At 37.8% G+C, this 21,824-nt stretch overlaps 1 long non-coding RNA gene across 1 annotated transcript in view; it reads left to right on the top strand.

The window, feature by feature from the left end:
* 1700111N16Rik (RIKEN cDNA 1700111N16 gene) overlaps nt 1-21,824 on the top strand; it is a 214,329-nt gene that overhangs the window by 43,514 nt on the left and 148,991 nt on the right. Inside the window, exon 3 of the long non-coding RNA NR_033213.2 lies at nt 1,766-1,832. This is a non-coding gene — a long non-coding RNA (RIKEN cDNA 1700111N16 gene). The remainder of the gene's footprint in view (nt 1-1,765; nt 1,833-21,824) is intronic.

The following is a 21,824-nucleotide window of genomic DNA, read 5'->3' as shown; positions in this document are numbered from 1 at the left end:
TGCCTATGAAAGATTTAAGATACTTGTGAGACATCCAAAGGGGGATAGAAAGAGAACAGTTTATGCAAGTCTGTAGTTTAGTGGTAATGTCTAGACTAGAATATCAATTTGGAAGCCACGAGGATAGAGTTGGTATTTAAAGCAGTGGGGATGGATATTATCACAGCCTCTGGTGTATTGTTGGTATGAACAGATGTACTATAGATAAAGCCTGAGTGGAGAAAGAATACATCCCAAATGTATGAGTGAAGTTGCCTCTTGAGAAAAGCATAGGCCAGCCTGCAGGTGATACTGTAGCTACTTCCATGCTGAGTTGGTTATAGATCCTCTGTGTCAACATTGGAAAGCACCTCCCCATTATTTCTAGTCTACTTTTGGGAGCTGTGGTCTGAGTTATCTCCATCACAGTTCCTGTTAAAACCCAGAGGAAGCCGTTGATATTAAAGAGTGTCAATTTCAGGCCATTCTACATTTTCAAAGCTTTTTTCTCTACTTCATACCAGAGCACTAGGGAGCTACAGACCTGGTCTGTATCATTCTGCTCTCAGTGGAAATGCTTTCCCAGAACTATAGTTTAACATTATACATTTGGATTTTCCTGAGTGTCTCCATAATAGACACCATATGTAGGATATCAGTACATTTCTTAAGTAACATTCCCTCTAAGTATACTATCCATCCATTATTTTGTGTTAGTCCCCTGAAGCAAAGATCTAAGTAGAAATTTTTGTTAGAATACTGAAATAAGAAACAGGTCATTTCTCTTGATAGAATAGTCTACTTGCATCTGTAAGATGATGAAGTGTCTCTAGTCTGTTACTTGTCTGTCCTTGCTTAGTCTTTCAGGAACTACAGAGTGAAATCATGTTTACTTTTAGGTTTCTTTTTATTTGAGTCAATAGTCATAAATTGAAGGCAAAACATCACCTACAGATGAGTTGTGGTCAACTAGTGTTGTGTTTTAAAATTCTCTTGTAGCTTTTGAGACTAGAAAAGCTCCGTAGTTTCATGAGGTTTCCATCTTCCACTAGCCTTAAACTTAGCCTGATTCACCCATTTGTGTAACCTGCCTGACTTCTGTAGGTATCATAGTTCAGAATGTCTGACTCAGGTCTTCTCATAGAATCTTCTGTCCTCCTCTTAACTCCTTAGTCATACTGGCACCTATATTTTCTCTTTTGTTTAGACAGTTTTGATTTTCTTCTATTTGTGTTAAAATATTACATTTAAACTGCATGGAATTTTTCTGGAAAAGTAGATGGTATGTGATGATATAAAAACATTCATAGTTCTCTCCACATACTACTGTAAGAATAGTTGTGTTAGAGTATCTAGTTCTGTCATGAGTGAAATTGTGTTGGAATTTATATTAATACTCAGTCAGAAAGTGTCTTTGTAGTTCAAGATTATCCAGAGAGCATATGAGATATGGGAGCCCATTTCTGTCAGAGGATGACAAGAAGGTAATCAGGCAGTAGATAAGCATGACACATATTCTTCTTAAGGATTCTATAATGAAGCTGGAGATGGAAGTATTGGAGAATAGCTTGAGGGAAATACTATGCCCTCTAAAATGTTCAGTTATTTAAACATGTTGACTAGCACTTCATGGTGAATCACCTCGTGTTTCTCTCTTGTTTTCTATAACTATCCTCAACTCTAAGCTGTATAACCAGGTTAGCTAGTTCGTATGTCACTGCTTTGTGTGTGTTTACATACATATTTTATTTTTAATTTTGAACTTATACCATTTTATTTCTTTTAGAATGACCAGAACTGCTTAAACCAAAAGACTGAAGAGCAGACTTGCCCGCATTTCAACGTTTGTTCCGGTAAGTCAGATCTCTTTATTGTGCCACCCTCTGTATTTCTCGAAGACCTCTTTCTCAATTTTATTGCAATCATCAAATCTCGTTTCCCACATTTTTAATTAGATATTTTCTTCATTTACATTTCAAATGCTATCCCAAAAGTCCCCTATACCCTCCTCCTGTATCTCACCTTAGAAGGCAAGAAAAGAGAAGATTGCTATCAAATTAGGGCATATTGTGAAGTGGATGGTAAAGAGCCTTTGGATTAGGAGGCTAAAGAGAGGCTTTAGAATGATTGGCGAGCCATTGATCTCTTTTCTTTCTGCTTACTAGGGATCAGTGGTGGATATCTTTATAACATGTACCCCACCTACTTCATGAATGTCTTTGAAGTGGCAGGTACAAACAGTTCAGTGTTGGTAGATAATTTTTTTATTACATATGGTCTAAATATCTGAAATTTTCTGCCCACATTCTAGCTGGATGCCTTAAATTATAGAGAAACTGCAGCCTCAAGAAGAATGGATTTCATTGTTGCATCTCTCTAAATATTGATTGTTTCTTCTATCCAATTAAAGCCTGGATTATGTAGTGCTAAGATGGTTAGACATAGTATAGAAAAGATCTGAAGTGAAGATTCAGTTTCTCCTCACATGAACTTGGGGAAATCATGTTGTCTTTCTGAACCTTCAGCATGCCAATTGTGAGAAAAAAGTTATTGGCTTATGTTTTTCATAGCTGATCTTACTTCATAGACGGTCTTAAGGATTTTGCGAGAGTATATATGAACACTATCTTCTGTTTTATAGCACACAAAAGAAGCTCAACAATACTGAGTTGTAATGCTTTAAATATATATTTTACTATTCCTTTGGGAATCTAGAGACTGCATTCCTTTTCTTCACAATATTCTATAAAATAACTGAAAAACTGTCTGTCAAAAGCCATTACTGCACCAGCTAAAAGCCTGGCCACCTCAAGGCTTGCCCATGCTGTGAGTTGAGATCCTTTTCTCTGATTACACATCTCTGTATTTACTTTATTTTATCAAAGCAATCCTGAAAGTGTAGTGCCTAGTCAGGGGTCTCCATACTCCATGCATGTGCACCAGCCACGATTATTTAGCCCTACTTGGGAGACATCCATTCTACTGAGTCCTCATTGCCTTGTTGAAAAGCTCTTCAGCTGTATTATGTCCTGATAGCAAAGACAATGTCCTGAATTCTCTAGAGAAAGACCACTTGCCAGCATATTTTTAATTTTAATACTTCAATTATCCTCTAGTGCCTTTTTATGCTTGCCATCACTTTCTGCTAATTTCTTGATTATTCTGCCTAGGCAATAGTTGAAGCCAATCTTCTCCTGAACTCCCCATTTTCATATTCCTTAACTGTAATTAGCTTTTATCAGACTCCAGATACTTCTTGTCATAATCCAGTTTTCAAATTACAGACTTAGTGGAAAATGAAGCAGCCGTTGTCCTAAGCAGTCCAGGATGGTGGTCCTACTGAGATGTGCTATTCACTAGTAGAAATTTGGCTTTTAAACTATTCAGTCCCTAACAGGGTAAAAGGTTGGTGGGAAAGCCCAAGTAATATAGACTAAGCTAGTCTCTCCTATCTTTGCCTGTCAGGTATACCCAAGGCAAGAAGTATCATTATCTATCAGCATGAAAATAACACCTATCTCAACTCCCTCAGGTTTTTTTTTTTTTGAATCAAAACCAAATTAATTGATAAATTTTTGACAATGCAAATTATATATTTATGCCAGGTTTGCACAGACACTAATTTTCTTCACCATTGTTATTAACAATTATTTTTACTAAATATACAAAAGCCATATATCATTGTGCTTTCTCCTCCTTCCCCATTCCTGCTGAAATACTTTTCCTTTCATGTCATCTAGATTATTAAATGTACTGTATATATAGGCTCTGCATGTTAGAGAGGGCATTCAATACATTTCTTTTCCATGCATATCCTCCTTTTTTAGCCTCTCTTGAGATCCATTTCTCCTCCACAGTTCCCATTTTATTTCCACATTTTAAGAGAAAATGTGACATTTGTCTTTTTGATCCTGGCTCATTTTGACTGCAACAAACTCCTGCATCAGATTGATTGACTATAATTTTTGGCATAAAAACAAACCAGTATCCATGAAGTCTAGCTTTGGATTCAGAAGGTCTATATCTGCTCTAGAATGTTGTTGTGGGTCTAGGCTTTGGCAGACTCCCTTGGCTAGATCTTCCTCTTCAACCGTCTCTTTACCAGACTTGCCTTACTGGTATGTTTGATGTAATGAATTGAGCTCTCATTCTTCCAGTGATCTAAAAGTTATTAACCTTCTATTTGTTTCAGACAAGGTGGAACTACTCCTAACATGTACAGAGGTCAAGCTCCAGTTGTCTCTTTCCCATTTCAATTGCCTTATTTCTCTGTCTACTCCACCAGTGTGAAACACTGGCCAATTGGCCAATGCTCTGTCCAGTATAACTTTCCATCACTATAATTTGGTTTCATTATAGCTGTGAGCATCATTTCAAAACTTCTGTGTAACATATTCATAGCATATAATAACATGTTCTCTCAAATCTACTCACTATATTTCTGTACTTTTTATGACTAGCTATAATGTTAATTTCTAATAAAGGTTTTTAGCAATGCAATATGAAATTACTCTTGCCTGTCCATAAGCTGGGCAAACACCACTTGATGGTTCTAATAGGACTAAGAAGACAAGCACAGCATCCCCAAATCTATTCGCTATTTTTATTTTTAATCAGACTCATACAAAATAGGTTGATTTTACTGACACACTCAGGGTCTCTTGTCTTCAGGAGAGTTGTCTAGATAGTTACAAATGCTAGTACATGCCTATAAATGGTCTGCACCATGGAGATAGATCTAAGTTATGTTTTCTGCTTTTTTTTTTTAATACCATCTGCAACTGGTTTTCCTTTAGTGGTATTTTCTTATGTTCACTGCAAATCTAGCCAGTGTAAAAATCTTTGAGGTTAAAAACAGTGCAAAACAATAAAAATTTAAGGGAAAAATGAGATTCTGGCTCAGAGAATGAACACGTGGAAGGCAATCCACAGCCCCAGCTACTTTGAGTCCTACAACTTGGCCTTTAGCAGTGTCCATGAGTTGTGACGCACCAACTTCTCCATAGTTTCCCAGTGGGTTTCCCCCCAATCCAGAATCTGGTTAGAGGAAGAATGTGGGTCCATAATGCTCATGGCTCAAATTGGAAGGTTAAATTTTGTGCCAGGTTCTCATGACAATGCCTTGCATTTGCAATTCTTGGAGGCAAGTGAATTGAGATTCGTAAGTCCCAGAGGAATTCTTAGACCTTCAGGTAATTCTGAGATTCTTGGATGCTAAATAGTAATGCATGTTACATATCCTACTTCAGAATCCATTATTTATGCAAAATGAAGTTCTTGGTAAAGCAGAAGGAATGTTATCATACAATCAGTATTTTTCCCTGTGGTTCTTTCATGGCTGGTAACATAGAATTTCTCCTTAAACTCAGATTCAAGTTCTAACTTAATTTACACATTATTGAAAACATTACAGAGCATAAATCAGTTCAATTTTTAAAGTTCCTATATGATATTTTGAGAGCAGCCAAATCTCCCTGCTTGTCTGGACTCTTTCCCACCCCTGCCACAGCTCGTGGCAGGCTAAATAACTGTGGAGAAAAAGCAGGTTTTCAGCTGCAGCTCAGATTACTCTGTCACCCTTCCTGCGTGGCAGACAGGCCCCTGCTGACATGGGGAATGAAGACAAGAAAATTACTTCATTATAGTGTGTCCCGATCAATTACAAACATCTAGGAGTTGGGTCCGTCCATCTGCTGCTCTGGCCTGGCCCTAGACACAGCTCTAGGTTATGAAAACAAGGATTATATTGCCTTGCCTCTCTACCCCCCAGGAATTAGCAAGTGAGAGGTTTTCAAATCCCTGTACAGCACAGTTCTTCTGCAGTATGTTTTTCTTGAAATCAGTGTTTTCAAACAGGGAGGCCTTTGGAAATCATCTAATTTACTGCTTCACATCCCAAAGTTTCAGAGAAGACAAAAGGCACTCACTCGAGGTCAAAGTATTAGTTGATTATAGAGTCAAGTCTTGATCCTGAAGATCACATCCTGTTTGGACTATTGGAACCTAAGGGATAGTAGTGAGTGTTCTATTTGCTCAGTAAACTCTCTTCCAGTATCTGAATCATGAGGTCACATATTGTTCAGTTTGTGATTAGGCTAGAGGTCCTGACTTCTAGATGGCTCTAGGTTGAGGTCAGATGTCTCCTGGTCATTCACAATATTAAGCAGATTATTTAACAAGCCATGGAGTTATGATTTCATAAGCTATGAAACATTATTTTAGTCAGGACTCTGAGGCGTAAAGTAATGTACTAGAGGCCACAAACTGTTAGCTAGTATACTTGGAATAATTAGTCATGACTTCAAAGTGTGACTTTTATAACTAGAGTGTTATGCAAATCTACTCTTCCTTACATGCAATCCTTGGATTATATGTTGTTCAAATTTTAAGCATTTCAAATTTCAAAAAATGGATATATCGTGTGTGTGTGTGTGAGTGGCAGAGAGAGAGAGAGAGAGAGAGAGAGAAAGAGAGAGAGAGAGAGAGAGAGAGAGAGAGAGAGAGAGAGAGAAAGAGAGAACTTCTAATAAAAGAAATGATGTTTCTGTAGTGATACATAGGACCATTGACGACATGTAGGAGAAATAATTTGTGGCAAAATGAGGCAGGAAAAAAACCCCAAAACTCCATGCTCAGAGCTACTTCAGTTTCAACAGCAAAGATAGTTGGCTTAATACCTATGTTGCCATTTATTATCCTGGGTCTCATGTGTCTTTCTGCCTGTTGGTTCTTAAAGTTGCTGCCAAGCTGTGGCCACCATTACCTTGTGCCTTAGTGTTGTAATAGTCTCTATATGGAAGTCAGGGTGACAATGGTCCTCTCTTAAAGGTTTGAGACTGGTTGGCATTACAGAGGGCTTTGTGATTTTTTCCCTATGTTGAACTAGATATGTATACCATTTCCCCAAGTTCTATAATGTTCCTCTAGAGAATCATTTAGCCTATGCCCAAGAGTTTCAGTTGTCAAACATGTGTTTTATTATTGGATAAAAATATATGATTCAGGTTGCTCTTTGGCCATTGTGTCACCACTGACTAAGAGTTTATTTGGAGTCAGGGAGTTTGCCATATACAAATTATATGACTGCTATAGTACAAGAAAAAAAGACAATCAAGATGATCATCCAAAGAAGCCCTCTCTGTAGTAAGATGAGAATGGAAGTGGGGAGATAGCTGACATAAAGCAGTCAAAGTCCAATCTTGACCTTGAAGCACAGATCATGTTTGGATCTTTGGATCCTTTCATGCTATCTCAAGAGCCCTTCACACCTGAACTATCAACTGCTTTAAAATAATGTCTTTTGCATCCAACATATTAGCTGGATTTTTCTGTCTGAGGTCATAGTAGTTCATTGTTGAAATGTCTATTTTTTTCTTGTGCCACATTTTGTCTAAGTTTTCAGTGGAGTAGCAGCTAAATGAGCACTGTGCTTCTGGTCTCTCCCCACATAGGAAGTCCTGCATAAAATGGAATAATTTTTCTAAGATCATTAGTCCAGCTTATACAAAACCAAAACATGATTTTCTTGTCCTCTCTAGTACATTTGTAGCCTCACTAGTATATCACCAAGCACACATACTGCACTTTTACTGTTGTCAATATACTTGATGTCAATATAGTTATAGTTTTAGCATAGTAATTATTACATGACATATATAAAAGGATTATCCTTCCCAAGCTATAGCCTAGGAAACTAAAATCTGGAAGAGTTAAGGTATTTGTCCAAAATTTGACTGGTCAATTTCGACTATGGTATGAATGTGAGTCTGAAGGTCCTTTCACTCTTTTGTTTCATTGTGCAGCTTGGGACATCTGTCTCTGTTCTACAATGGCTGAAGAAGTCTGGCTCTGGTCAATGCATATAATAGCTGGATTCATTCCACAATGTCTTAGAACCATAAGCTTCCTATTATGAATGTGGATACATGTATGCCATGGCTATTATATGGAGAACATAGGATGGCATTTGGGTTTAGTCATCACTTTCTACCTTGTTTGAGGCAGAATTCCTTTATTTTCACCTTCTGTGGATTCCCAATTAGCTGTCTGCATCCATGTCAGAATTCTGGAGCCTCTATCTCTTGCATGCCAGAGGAACTGGTGTGACAAATTTGTTTACTACGCCTTGCTTTTTATGGGTTCTGGGGATCTCTACTCAATTCATCATGCTTTTGTGTAAGTGCTTTATCTGCTCATCCATCTCTCTAGTCCTGTTATTATTATTATTATTATTATTATTATTATTATTACTATTACTACTATTATTATAGCAGCGATTTCAAACTTTGTACAAAATTACCTTGTAATTACCTCTTTCTCCTACCTCCTGGAGACTGGGGAAGATTACAGATGTGCACCACTATGCCTAACTCATCACATCCTATTGAGAATTAGAAAATAGTAAGGTTATTCCAGTATAAAGGCCAAAGAAACAGAGGATAGAGCAATATGGATATCACTACTAAAGCAGAAATAGTAAACCCCAGCCCTTTTGCCTTTTTGTTTTATCTCAGCTCTCCTGGTTTCCATAATGCCCACCCACACCAGTAAAGATAATCTTGTGACTAGGTCTATTGCTTTAAATTCTAATCTATTCAAAAAGACCCTCATAGGTACAGTAGAGATCTTGAGATAATTTTGTAACAGTATTTGGGTATCCTTTAGCCCAATCAAATTGTCCCATCCAATTAAGGCCCCTAGTTGTTTTTGCTTATGGCATTGTATAGAAGATATTTTGAGCCAAACATGTAAAATTTAAATTACCACAGTGTCAAATTAACTTTTATAAAGAGGATGATTGTTTATATTATCACTAACATAAAAGAGTCATTTCTCCTGTCCCTATACCAAAATCAGTTATAATACAGCTTCATGTTTAGCTTATCTGATAAGTTACATTTATTTTCTGTATGTTTCTATATCTATGAATAAAACTGAACATATTTTTATGCTCACTTTAGGATGACTATCTTTTTATGTACTGCAGTTGTTGGGTTAAAATAATAAATTTTATGAGAAAGGTGGAGGATATCATGTAAAAGTGGTATTTGGGTCACTTCATTCTCTGTGCTGCTTCCAGGACTTTGCCATTCGTCACTGGGCTGGGACAAGAAAGTAGGCTTAGACAAGGCTAACAGTGACCAGGGGGCTTTGTTTACTATTTTGCTGAATTATTTCCTCATGTGATCCTTTTGCTTATTACTCAGTTTAATTACTTTCTTGTGTGATCTCCTTGTTTACTACTTCGCTTGATGACTTTGTCTTTGATCTAACAACTGACCATGTGTTTTGGATGTACCTAGAATGATATAAAAGCAGGCTGGAGGGACATAAAGCTGCTTCAGACTCAGTACGGGCTGGAATCATCTTATACTTTTGGATAACTCTTTTTCTTTTTCAATCCTCACTCCCTTGCTTGAGACCCTGTTGACTGACTGAGCTGGCTTGTTTAGCCTGAGAAGGATATCACTCAACTAAGGCAGCCTGTGCATGCTGCTCTTCTGTCACAGCACCACATATTGGCCAGTTCTTCCCTCTCTGATCCCAAGTGGCAGCTGGGAATGCAAGAGGTATATTAAATAAGATTTAATGAAGAACCCATAGAAGTTATCTAAAGTCACTGTGAAACTATGGAAAGTTGTTAATATTTTTATAATCAACTCATTATTTTGTAGAATGGCAAGACATCAATGAATGTTCTCACTTTGGAATGTTCCTATACTTACAGTAGCCAGAAGAAATACAAGAGGCTCAGTTATATTTAAATCTCAAATGCATAACAAATGATATGTGTATGTTCAAAGTATGTATTATCCTAAACTATTTTTTTTTGCTAAATTTGGCAACTATAGTAATAGTGCCAGCTTTTCAAATACAATTGTATTCCCAAGTTGGTTTCCCTGAGACTCTGACTTCTGTTCTGAAAATGGGACAAACTGTATCAAAAGGTTGTTATAGGGATGCAATGGGACAATGATAACAACACTTCTGAATATTAGATTGTAGTATCAGTCTTTACATACAGTATAAGTGAATGCATAGCGTGGTACGTGTACATCTAGTATCACAGAGGAATGTGCCTCTCCTTTTCTTTGCCCTTTCCATTCTTTGGGAAGTATTTAGAAATCAGTAGATTACACATTGAAGGCTGCAGTGTCATACAATGAGTTGTCATTATTCTGTCCAATACAAATACAACAATGTTTGATATTTTGTACTAAATAAGCACTTAGGTTTAAATATATCTCTTTCTGTTAAATCGATATATTAAAAAAAAAGTCTGCACGGGGTAATTATTTTCCTCAAAGAGTGCCAGAAATACATTGCGGCCTCCTTCCTGCTTAGCAGTGTGTAGTAATAAAAGGTCTATCACCCTTAGAATGCTTATTATGGTGACAAATCACTAGGAAAGGGGGGAATGATTTAGTACCTGCTCAATCCCATTTATTCAGATCCTGCACATTCCAAATCTGGGACAAGCTGCCCTGTTTGGAGGGCAAGTGGGAAGTAGTGGTTTGGAGGGAACAGTACTGGGTCAGTTTTCCACCTGGATATCATTTCCAAATTGCAGTTAAGTAATTAAATTTTTTTTATTACTGAAGTTTGATCATCTCCCTCCCACTACCACTTCTCCCCAAATAGGAATTCTCTTGTCTTCCCATCCAAGTAAGCCCTGCTATAACTTTAAGAGCATGAAAGCAAACGTGAGGAGGAGGTCAGTGTGCAGGGCAGCCAGCAGGTTTGATGTGTCAGTGGGTAAATGATGGGATCACATCTGGAACAGTTTGGTGAATAAATAAAACGTGAAAGCTCATATATCACTGCCCACCTTCCGATCTGTAAGGGAAAGAGCAAAGAAATTCTCTAATGACCTTGTAAAGCACATAAAAGATATTGAATAAACTCTAGAAACTTTGTGGCTAAAAGTGTCCATATTAAGTAATGGATTTCAGAGTGGGAAAAAAGCTTGAAATATAGGAGGAATCTTCCTCATAACGTGCTATTTTATTTTATGTTATTTATTTGTCCATGCTTGTATAACTCTAAATAATGTAATTCAGATTTTAACTCAGTGTTATGGTAACCTTCTTCCTTCTGATATGTTCCCAGAGGAGTTTTATATTTACCCCTAGGGAAGGTTATTTTTGATTGTTACAGTGTTGTCTGCTGTATTTTGCTATCTCCAGGCATCATTAACTTTTTGATAATTCCAGTGCCATTAACATTAAGATATTTTTGAGATAAGAGGTTAAGGAAATTCCATATTCCACATGTGAATCAGAAATAAAGTCCAGTATCCTCAGGACATATTTAGGAAGGGGTTGAGGGCTGTCAGTGGCATGTCCCAGCTCTGTCAAGGAAGTGTCATATTAAATACCATTTACTTAAAAAGATCATCTATGTGAATTTCATAATACACATCTAATTGTCGAGCAGGTAGTTCCCTGGCCATTGCCTCAGAAGCTCCTAACTTTCTGTGTGGCCTCAAGAAAAGCCACTTCTTTCCTTCCCTCTATTATCCCAGTTCTGGCTGCTGAAAACAAGAGAGTTTTCTCATGGTATTGAGTGACAAAGAGAAGTAATGATCTTCCCCAATTCCCTTGGTGATGATACAAGAGGAGAAGAGACTGTTGAAACATAAATTTGCTATTTCCTATCATTGAAAAAAAACATGCAAAACAAAAACAACCACATATTACCAGGCAGTTCTGTGGGTAGAAGTGTTAATTGAGAACAGTGGTCACATTTCAATCAGTACAATTCAGGATTGTTAATTCCAGTTGGTATATTGTGTAATATCTTACCTAATGTTACATTTATTGGACCACTGTTGTTTCATGACAAGTTTGAAGACAAGTGGGGCCAGCCACCTAACTTCTCTGTCTCTATTCCCAGCTACTGACTGCCTTAAGGCAACTTGCAAGCCACCTACCACTTCACTCTCCCCAGTTGTTGCTGTGGAGCTACTTCTTGGCAGTAATCTCTATCGTCACTGAGGATAAATGTCTTAGGAAACTAGTTCTGGTCTTTGGAAGAGGAGAGTATGACTTTATTGTTTCCCTCTAATTTCATTCCTCCAAGCCTTAGAAAAATGACTGACGTGGAGGTGAATGTTCTGACTGGCAGGTCTCTTCTTAGTTGATGTGGAAGGATTCAACAATGTTACAATGAGGCTCATGGTCATGGCTTTTAGTAGTTTTTCTTTTGTATGTATTGAACACATCTGTAAATACTCAGTTAAAGATGTAATTAGGCAGTTTTTGCTTAAATAACAGATGGTCAGTAAGTCCTATAATTGTACCAAAACTTGAGTATTTACAGGTGTATTCTGGCTATCACCAGCACTGGACTGCCTTGGGAACCACAGTAAAACCCAGATTGAACATTTGGCAGGGGTAAGTTAATGAAATACTCTTCAGTTACCGTGTTGCCTATTTTCTGTACTTTCAAATGGGAAACGTTTAGAATCCTTTCCAAGCACATTTTGTCACTCTGTGGTCCCAGAAATTGTGTGTCCCAGAAGTCCTGGAATGGGAGCCTGCATTCTGATGTTGGTTCACGGAGTAGTGATCCAAGTAGTAAAAGCCAGTTCTCTGAATTTCAAAAGGATTGTGGCTGGGACAAGATCTCCTCTTGTATGTTAGCCGTTATGGACTCATTAGGATCCCCCATCTGTGTTTACTTGGGAAGCAGGATAAAGTTGGAGTCCAACTGTGGGATGCACTGATTTTGAGGTCCATATTTGGGTTTGGTAGTCATCAAGCATTTGATTTAGGAGACAGTATTGTTTGTCTGAAACTGTTAGGCAATAAGAGAGAGGGGCGGGGAGAGGAGAGAGGGGAGAGAAGGGAGAGAGGGGAGAGGAGAGAGAATAGGAGAGGGGAGGGGAGGCAGGGGAGAGGAGAGGGGAAAAAGAGGAGAGGAGAGGGGAGAGGAGAGAGGGGAGAAGGGAGAGAGGGGAGAGGGGAAAGAGGAGAAGGGGAGAGAGGAGAGAGAGAGGGAGATCTAGATTGAAATTCTACCCCTGTTTCTGACTGCTTTGTTACCTTGGATAAGGCCTTTTTTTTTTTTAACTTGTTATCAGAAATGGAGGTAAAACTGTCTTCCAGACTGAGCTATAGAGATTGAGATGACTTTTGCAATGTTTTGTGTACACTGAACTATGGTACCATTCTTTATACACAGCCATCCCTTTCACTTTTACAGGGACTGTGATTTCATATTGACGTTGTAAATATGTCTTCTATATGAAAATGATAATGTTTCTGTCCAGATGAGGAAATGATGTAAAGAAAGGTACTTATTCATATGATTGCATACATATATATCTATGTATTGAGATAAGTCATAAAATGACATCATTTATTAAATTAAAAATAAATTGAAGATTTCTAGCTATCAGATAGGAAGAAATATTTTCTGAGCTTTAAATTAGTCCCATGGCAATGTACTTGTTCTTAGTGTGACTGGATGTAATGTCTAGACTCAGAAAAGAAGGAAATGACAGTAAGTGGCAGGATGACGATATTGGTAAGATTAGTTCTGTAAACATACAGACTTCAGTCCATTCTTCCCATGTACCCCAAAATGAGCAACAATGCTGGAAACCCTTTAATGAGTTATTTTGGTGTCGTGTTCCTTCCACACACCAGGGGCTTTGTTCCTTTCCTTTTCCTTGTACATTGAAGACTAGAACTCAGCCCATACAGAGACATACATGACTGAGGATATTAGGCATATATGACTGAGGTGCTGCTAGGCTGTTCAGAGGGGTTTCGTGTTGATTAGGGGATGGTACTCTTTCCTTGAGATAAACCCATAATTGGCATATGATTTAGAAAGGTGGCAGGGCCAAAGAAATGGCTCAGCAGGTTAAGGTGTCTGATAATACGCCTGATATCCTGGGTTTGATCTTTGAGACCCACTCAAATAAACAAAACATTTAGAAAATCCCTGGACTGTACTTTTATGTTGATAAGTTTCTGTGAAACTCTTCAATTCTGGAAAGTAATCTGTGTAGAATAAGATTGCTGCTTAATTGTGGAAAAGTGATCTTACTCTGGACAGTGACCTAGTGTCTGAAATAGCTGCTGAAATCTGCAGGCCACATTATAAAACCTTTAAATGGATAATATGAAATATATGTCACTAAAATGGAAATTAATCTGCTTGAAAAATATTTATAGAAAGTTTTACACAAACTGGTGTTATATTAACATTTATATCTTTACGAATAATTTATAAACAAGAGCTTTCATTTGAGAGTAGTAGTTATATGTGACATTTTGACATATGTTCAGTAACTCTAATTTGATTTGCAAATATTTCTGTTACTATATTCTGTTACAAGTACTATTCCCACTTGTTTTACCCAGGAGTGACATTGAGATATTTCCCTTCAATATCTTAGCATCATGATAAAATACCAGATAATCTTATTCTCTTAATTCGTTCCATCAGATACACCACGCAAAATTAGTGGGTATTTTTGAGTAAAAAAAAACCCCACAAAGTATAGCATACTCCTGTGTTAATTTACCGTAAACCTGCAAAACAAGCAATAAAATTTCAGTCTTCATTTTTTTGGGACAAAACATGGAAATTGAGGCAAGTGGTGATGTGACTGATGGATTTTTTAATAGATGTCACAAAATTGCTTTTTTTGAAATAAAGAAGAATATCTTCCAAAATTATGATATTTACTTTTATATCTGGATGTCAATGACACACATTTGTTTGTTTTTATAAAGCATAAAAACATAAGAAATACTATATCATTGGATTTTGTTAGCATATAGATATCAAGGAAAACTGTGTACTTAAGAGAGATGAGTTTTTTTTTTCATGTCTTTTGGTTTTTAAAAGTCTTAGTTGCTTACTTGGGCTGGTAAGGGGTTTTGCAAGTTTGAGATCAGCCTGTGTCTTCTATCACAAAACAAAAAGTTTCAGGTGCATTCTCTTCTATATCAGAGAAGGCTTGTCAAATGATACATGTGTCTAGTCTTGAACTACTGGATTTGGGAGATTCAGACTAGATTACACATTGTCTGACTTCCCAGGTAGATTGCTATGGCCCATAGGTCATGTTCTTTCTTGTCCCAGGAGAAAGACTGATCTGACCTTAGCATGATAGTCATTGTCACCGAAACCTTTCTAGACCTTAAACTATGGCTCCCACTCACCCACAGGGCCAGCTACCTAAAACATGTTTCTCCTAACACCATGTGGGCTTATTGCTTTTCAGAAAATGGCATCTTCAGAGTCCCTTGGGTTTGAAGCAGCAGAGAAACAAGTTTCATGCATACTCAGATTTCTCACAGCAGCAGGGGGATTGATGGAAATATGGCCAATCAGATCAAATCTGCTTCTCTTAAAAAATATGACTGGGAAGGAGAAGGATTATGCTCACGAGAACCATACTTGTTATGTTCTGTTACAGTGGAAACATTGTCTTGGTCAGGGGTCTATTTCTTAAAACATTCCCAGAACTTTAAATTTTGAAAGCAAGTAAAAGGGGGAAGGAAAGTTTCCTGTTAAAGTCTGCCAAGGCAAACACATGGCCCATCCCCTAGAAACTAGAAATCATAGGATCTCACAGACAGTCCCACGGGGATCATCACAGGCCCAAAATGAAAACCAATTGTTCATGCAGAATGTGAGAATATGAAAAGCAAATGTGGTACTTTCCCCTAATGCCTGTTGACCTTGATTGAGATGATTTATTAAAGCACCAGCTAGGGGACAAAACTGACTTTAGCAACTGGCTAATTTCATGTTTTAGTTACTGATAAATAAGTCAATCCTAGACAAAATGTACTTATCATATTCTATGAAGGTTTCATTTATGGAGGAATAAGCATCAATCATTTAAAATATTTGGTTGAGTTCAAAACAAATCTTCTGTTGCTGTCTATGGCTGGATGTCAGAATTATATGAACTAATTTCCACAAGGCAGACCCCCTTAGAAAAGTGACTTTGGAAAAGTATTGCTCAGGAGAGTTATGCTCAAGTAGTAATCATCTAAAAGGAACCATTCCAAATGACATGCCTATTCTAATATGCCTAGTAATTGGGCTAATTAATCAACCAATGTTCCTCATCTTAAATTGAACTATAGTTCCTGACTGGAGTCATCTTTGCCTATTGGGAACTGATTGCTGAAAGAATGATATGGTCACCACATTTTATGACAGTCATTGTAATTCTTACTGGTCACAGGTTTTGCAGAATATTTGCTTACCTTGTTACTGCTTGCTGATACCAAAACAGTAACATAACTACTGTGAAGGCTGATTCCCTCCTAAACCCTGTTTTCTGACATGAATATTGTGGGAAACTGTGGTTGCCAGAAATTTATTTATTTATTCTTTTACCTCTTAAAAACGTTAGTCCTTTTGCATATATTAAATACTTGATACAGTTTCCACACCTTACTTTCTTCCAAGCTGCAGCACTGCCATCCATTCACCTCCCTTTGTTTCTCTTGAAACATGGCCAGTCCTTCCAAAGATACCAAACAAATATGGGACATCAAGTTGCAGGAATACTGGCCATCACCCCTCCTGTTAAGGCTGGACAAGGCATCCCAGTAGGAGGAAAAGAGTCCCCAAAGCAGTCAAAAGTGCCAGAGACAGCCCCTGCACTCACTGTTCACACAAGTAAACCAATGTACACAACCATAACATACATACAGACAGCCTAGGTCAGACCCATGTAGGCTTTCTAATTGTTGGCTTAGTTTCTGTGAGACCCTATGAGCTGAAGTTAGTTGATTCTGTGACCCCCCCCCCCCTGACTTCCTTACTCCTGAACTCCATCTAATGTTTGGCTGTGAGTCTTTGCATTTATTTAATCAGTTATTGAATGAAGGCTCTCTGATGACAATTATTTTATGCTTCTATCTATGACTATAGCAGGATATCATTAGGGATCATTTCATATATATTGCTGGCTCTGTTTGGTTCTATCCTGGGTTTCTGGGGTTATCCAGCCTCTGGTTCCTGACTCTTCCAGCAGTGTCAGGGGTGAGCTCCCTCTTGTGACATGGCTCTCAAGCTGGACTTGTCAATGGTTAGCTACCCTCACAATTTTGTGCCATCTTTACCCCAGCATACCTTACAGGCAGGACAAATTGTAGGTTTAAGGTTTTGTGGTTGGATTGGTGTCCCAATCTGTCCACTGGATGTCTTTCCTGTTGCAGGAGATGGCTGGTTCAGGTCATGAATCTCCCATTATTGGGAATCTTAGCTAGGGTCACTCTCCTAGATTCCTGGGAGTTTCCATTGCACTAGATTTCTATCTCATCCTTAGATGCCCCCAACCCTCAATTCGAGTTGTTTCTCCCAGTACTCTCTCCCTCCATCCTCCCCACACTTGATCCCTCCTGTTCCTTTCTGCACCTGCCATTTAGTCCTTTCGAGATAGCTATTCTATTTGCTCTTCTCAGGGAGATTCACATGTTCTCATTTGAGCCTCCCCCCCCCCCGCCCCCGTCCCACAAGACCTGTATGACAAGAACTTCAAGTATTTGAAGAAAGAAACAGGAGATATCAGAAGATGGAAAGATCTCCTGTGCTCATGGACTGGTATGATTATCATTGAAAAAAATGGTCATCTTACCAAAAACAATCAACAGATTCAATGTAATCCCCATTAAAATCCCAATACAATTTTTACAAACCTTGAAAGAACAATACTCAACTTCATATGAAAAACAAACAAACAAAAAATAGGATAGCTAAAACAATACTGTTAAATGAAAGATTCTAGAGGTATCACCATTCCAGATTTCAAGTTGTACTGCAGAGTAATAGTAATAAAAATGCATGATATTGACATAAAAAATGAGACAAGCTAATCAATGGAATCAAATTAAAGGCCCAAACAAAAATCCACACACCTGGAAACCCAAATTTTGATAAAATGGCCAAAATTATGCAATGGGAAAAAGACAGCAGCTTCAAAAAATGCTAGTCTAGCTGGATGTCAGCATGTAGAAGAATGCAAATAGATACATATCTACTACCTGCTGCAGGAAATAATAGTGGACTGGCAAGTTTCTGTGCTATGGCTGGCAACTCTCTGCCCCAGCACAGTCCTGCTACTTCTGTCTCTATCTTGCCTCTGCAGCGACTGGTCAAGTTATTCCCAGATCCAGTTTGCTTGTCTGTGGAGCAGCTAGTTACTTCTCAGCCATAAACCCCTGTGGTCAGCAGTCCCACATTCCAGTAATCCAATAAAACAACACTCTTGAAGATTATACTTAACCAGTCATATATATATATACATATATATATATATGTATGTATGTATGTATACATATATATATATATATATATATATATATATATATATATATAATCAATAAATTCTCAATTCACAAAATGCCCATACAATAATTTCTGTGCCAATTGATAATAATACAACTGATAATAATACAAGCTGCCCTCTCTCTCTTCCTTTCCCTCTCCCTCCTCCTCCTCCTCCTCTTCCTCCTTCTCCTCTTTCTTCTTCTTCTTCTTCTTCTTCTTCTTCTTCTTCTTCTTCTTCTTCTTCTTCTTCTTCTTCTTCTTCTTTCTCTCTCTCTCCCCCTCTCTCTGTCTCCCTCTCCCTCTCTCCAACACTTAGCTCCCCTTTCATTTTTCTCATCCAATTACAGGCCTCCTGCTGCAATAATATTTTAATATTTCTGGACAGGGAAAATCCTGCCATAATCACCTTACATAAAACTCATGTTCAAGTTCATCAAAGACAAAAATGAAACCAGATATACTAAACATGATAGAAGAGAGTATGAGGAATACCCTCAAATGCATTGGCATAGGAGAAAATTTCCTCAACAGAATACTAATAATGAAGTCACTACGATCAACAATCAATAAATGGGACATCATGAACCTGAAAAGCTTCTATAAGGCAATGGACACAGTCAATAGTGTAAAAGTAGCTTTTATTTGCCAGATGTAAAAGTCATCTCAGAGGCTTACTGATGAACAGGCTCACCTTTTCTATTTCTTTCTGAACTGTTGCTGGCTAGTTCAACTCAGCTGTTCTGGGACAAACTTCTCTCCAAGCTGACTGATTCAAACTGGCTTCTTTCAGCTTCTGAGAGACTTGTTCTGCTTGCCTTCAAACTAACACTGACAACTTGTTCTTAATCTTCTGGCTCTTTCTCATTCTCTGGCTCATCCTCCCTTCACCTTTGTATAGTTTGTTCTCTCTGCAACCTGTCCCTGTAAACTTTCCTGGTAAAAACTGCCTCTGAACTCTACAAACTGAACTGCCACAAACTCAACTCCACTGCACTACCTATCAACTGCCTCTTTCTCCTTTTGCTGCTTGTAAGTAGCCTTTCTTTCATGTCTGTTCTTGTACTTATCCTATCTCTGACTCATTGTCTCAAATATTTCTCTGATTGTCACTTCATCTCTCAATTAAACATCATTGTTTAGGATTAAAGGTGTGTAGAAAGGGAATGTTTATATTTCAGCAGGAAGAATTAAAGGTTTATCATTCCAGCCAGATCACACAGACCTGTAAGTTCTTTGGATACTATCCCTTGCCAGAGCAGCCACAATGCTGCATTAAAATTTCTCTATACAGTAGGACAAAATGGCAGCTTATAGAATGGGAAATGAATTTTCACCAACCCCACATCTGATAGAGGGCTAGATTCCAAAATATATAAATAACTCAAGAAATTAGACATCAACAAACCAAATAATCCAAATAAAAATTGTGGTACAGCTCTAAACTGAATGTTCATCAGAGGAATCTCAAATGTCTAAGAAACACTTAAAGAGCTGAAGGGGTCTGCAACCCTATTGGTGGAACAACAATATGAACTAACCAGTACCCCCAGAGCTCATGTCTCTAGCTGTATATGTAGCAGAAGATGGCCTAGTCGGCCATCATTGGGAAGAGAGGCCCCTTGGTATTGCAAACTTTATATGCCCCAGTACAGGGGAATGTCAGGGCCAAGAAGCAGGGGAGCAGGGCGGGGTGGGGGGAGGGTATAGGGAACTTTCAGGATAGCATTTGAAATGTATATAAAGAAAATATCTAATAAAAAATGTTCAGCATCCTTAGCCATCAAGGAAATGCAAATCAAAACTACTTTAAAATTCCATCTTACAATGCCCAGAATGGCTAAGATGAAATCACAGTTGACATCACATTCTGGTCAGCATGTTGAGGAAAGGGGAACACTCCCCCACTGCGGCCAGACACTTCAAGTAGAGACAGTGAAGAACACTGCTTACTGGCTTGCTTCTTTATACAACATGGAACTGTTTCTCACTTGGGTGTGACAGTGTCCATAGTGGGCTGTGCCCTCCCATGTCTCATTAATAAATAAAATTCCCATAGACCAATTGGATGGAGACAATTTCTCAACTGAGGTTACTTATTCCCAAGTGATTAGTTTATATCAAGTTGATAAAGACTAAGCAACACACCTGTCTTGTCCCAGGAAATGCCCTTCCCTTAGTAGATAGAAAAGATCTGCATATTTCTTAAAATAGTTTTCAAACTACTCTAAGTGTGGTATTTAGAGGAAAGCCACATCTTCTCTTATTTTCACCAAAGCTATAAACTTTGGTGAAGACTTCCTCCCATTGCAATTGTATATCCAATGATTTCTAATAGACTACAGCACATTAAGATGAGGGCTTAGGAGGAGAAACAGACTCAGAGAAGAGAAAGTTCTTACTGAAGATTTGACAGCAAGTCAGATGCAGAGATGGGGTTGGACTCCTAGCCTGTCTTCATGTCCTTTCCACATTCTCCTAAACGATTTCTCATCCATATGAGAATACAGAAATTTTGCCCAGCTTGTCTGTGCAAGGTAAAAAGCCATCATATCTTTGCCTCTAAACTCACCCCTATCAACCAAGTATACCAGTATTTAGCTCATGACCTTTTTACAATCCTTAATAATTTGATAATTTGTATATTTTTATATTATGGAGTGTGGATTGAAGATTTTTCTTATATACCTTTTTAAAGATTATCATGCTTATAGACTAAAGAGTTATATACAGGCTATTTGTTCCATGGCAGTTGGTCCTTCAAGTAGATGTTCTTTTATATCATCCATATTCAAGTATTCCCACTGACTAGGCATAAAGTTTATTATTTTCTTATTTTGACAAAATAACCTCTGTGTTCTATCTACTGTCTCCTTTCTACCATCCTCGCCTTTTAGCATCATTACATATCTCTGACAATTTTCATACAGCAAGTCTTCCCTCTTCTGCCTCTGGAGGCTGAATCAACCATTAAAAAGTATACTCTTCATCTCTACAGTAGATATGTATTGCAATATTCTTTATTTTCCTAACAATGACCACACTAGAGTACTCATTAGGACAAAAAAGGAACAAGAAACATGGTTGTTTTGTTTACTAATTTTGTGACAAAGTTTCTATACTTCATGAATTGACTATTGGTGAATAAGAGTTGAGCAGTTTGATCATAGCTATTTGTTAATTATATTAATATTCTATACCTAGCTCTGTGGAGTCAATGAGCATGAGAGATGAAGTACCTTACCTAGGTAAGCTTGCTAATTATGGATGAGACTAGAGAGTAACAGATGAAAACATGTGGAAAGTGTCACTATAGGTCATATAGATGATGTAAGAAAATGGATTTATCTATATTTGGGGCCTAGTAGCATTCAAACTGAAATATGAATGAGCTTCATGAGCACAGTAGAAAGGAGATATTTAAGATAGAAAAAACTGCATATAAGATAGTTTCAGTGTCAGAGATTGCATTGAAGGACCAAGAATACAGGATTTAGAGCAGCAAGGTGTAGAAAGATATGAAACTGAGGAAATTT

The sequence above is a fragment of the Mus musculus genome, chromosome X, assembly GCF_000001635.26.
Source record: "Mus musculus strain C57BL/6J chromosome X, GRCm38.p6 C57BL/6J".
Classification (NCBI taxonomy): domain Eukaryota; kingdom Metazoa; phylum Chordata; class Mammalia; order Rodentia; family Muridae; genus Mus; species Mus musculus.
The sequence above is the reverse complement of the archived record's forward strand: the minus strand, read 5'-3'. Positions and strand labels throughout refer to the sequence as shown.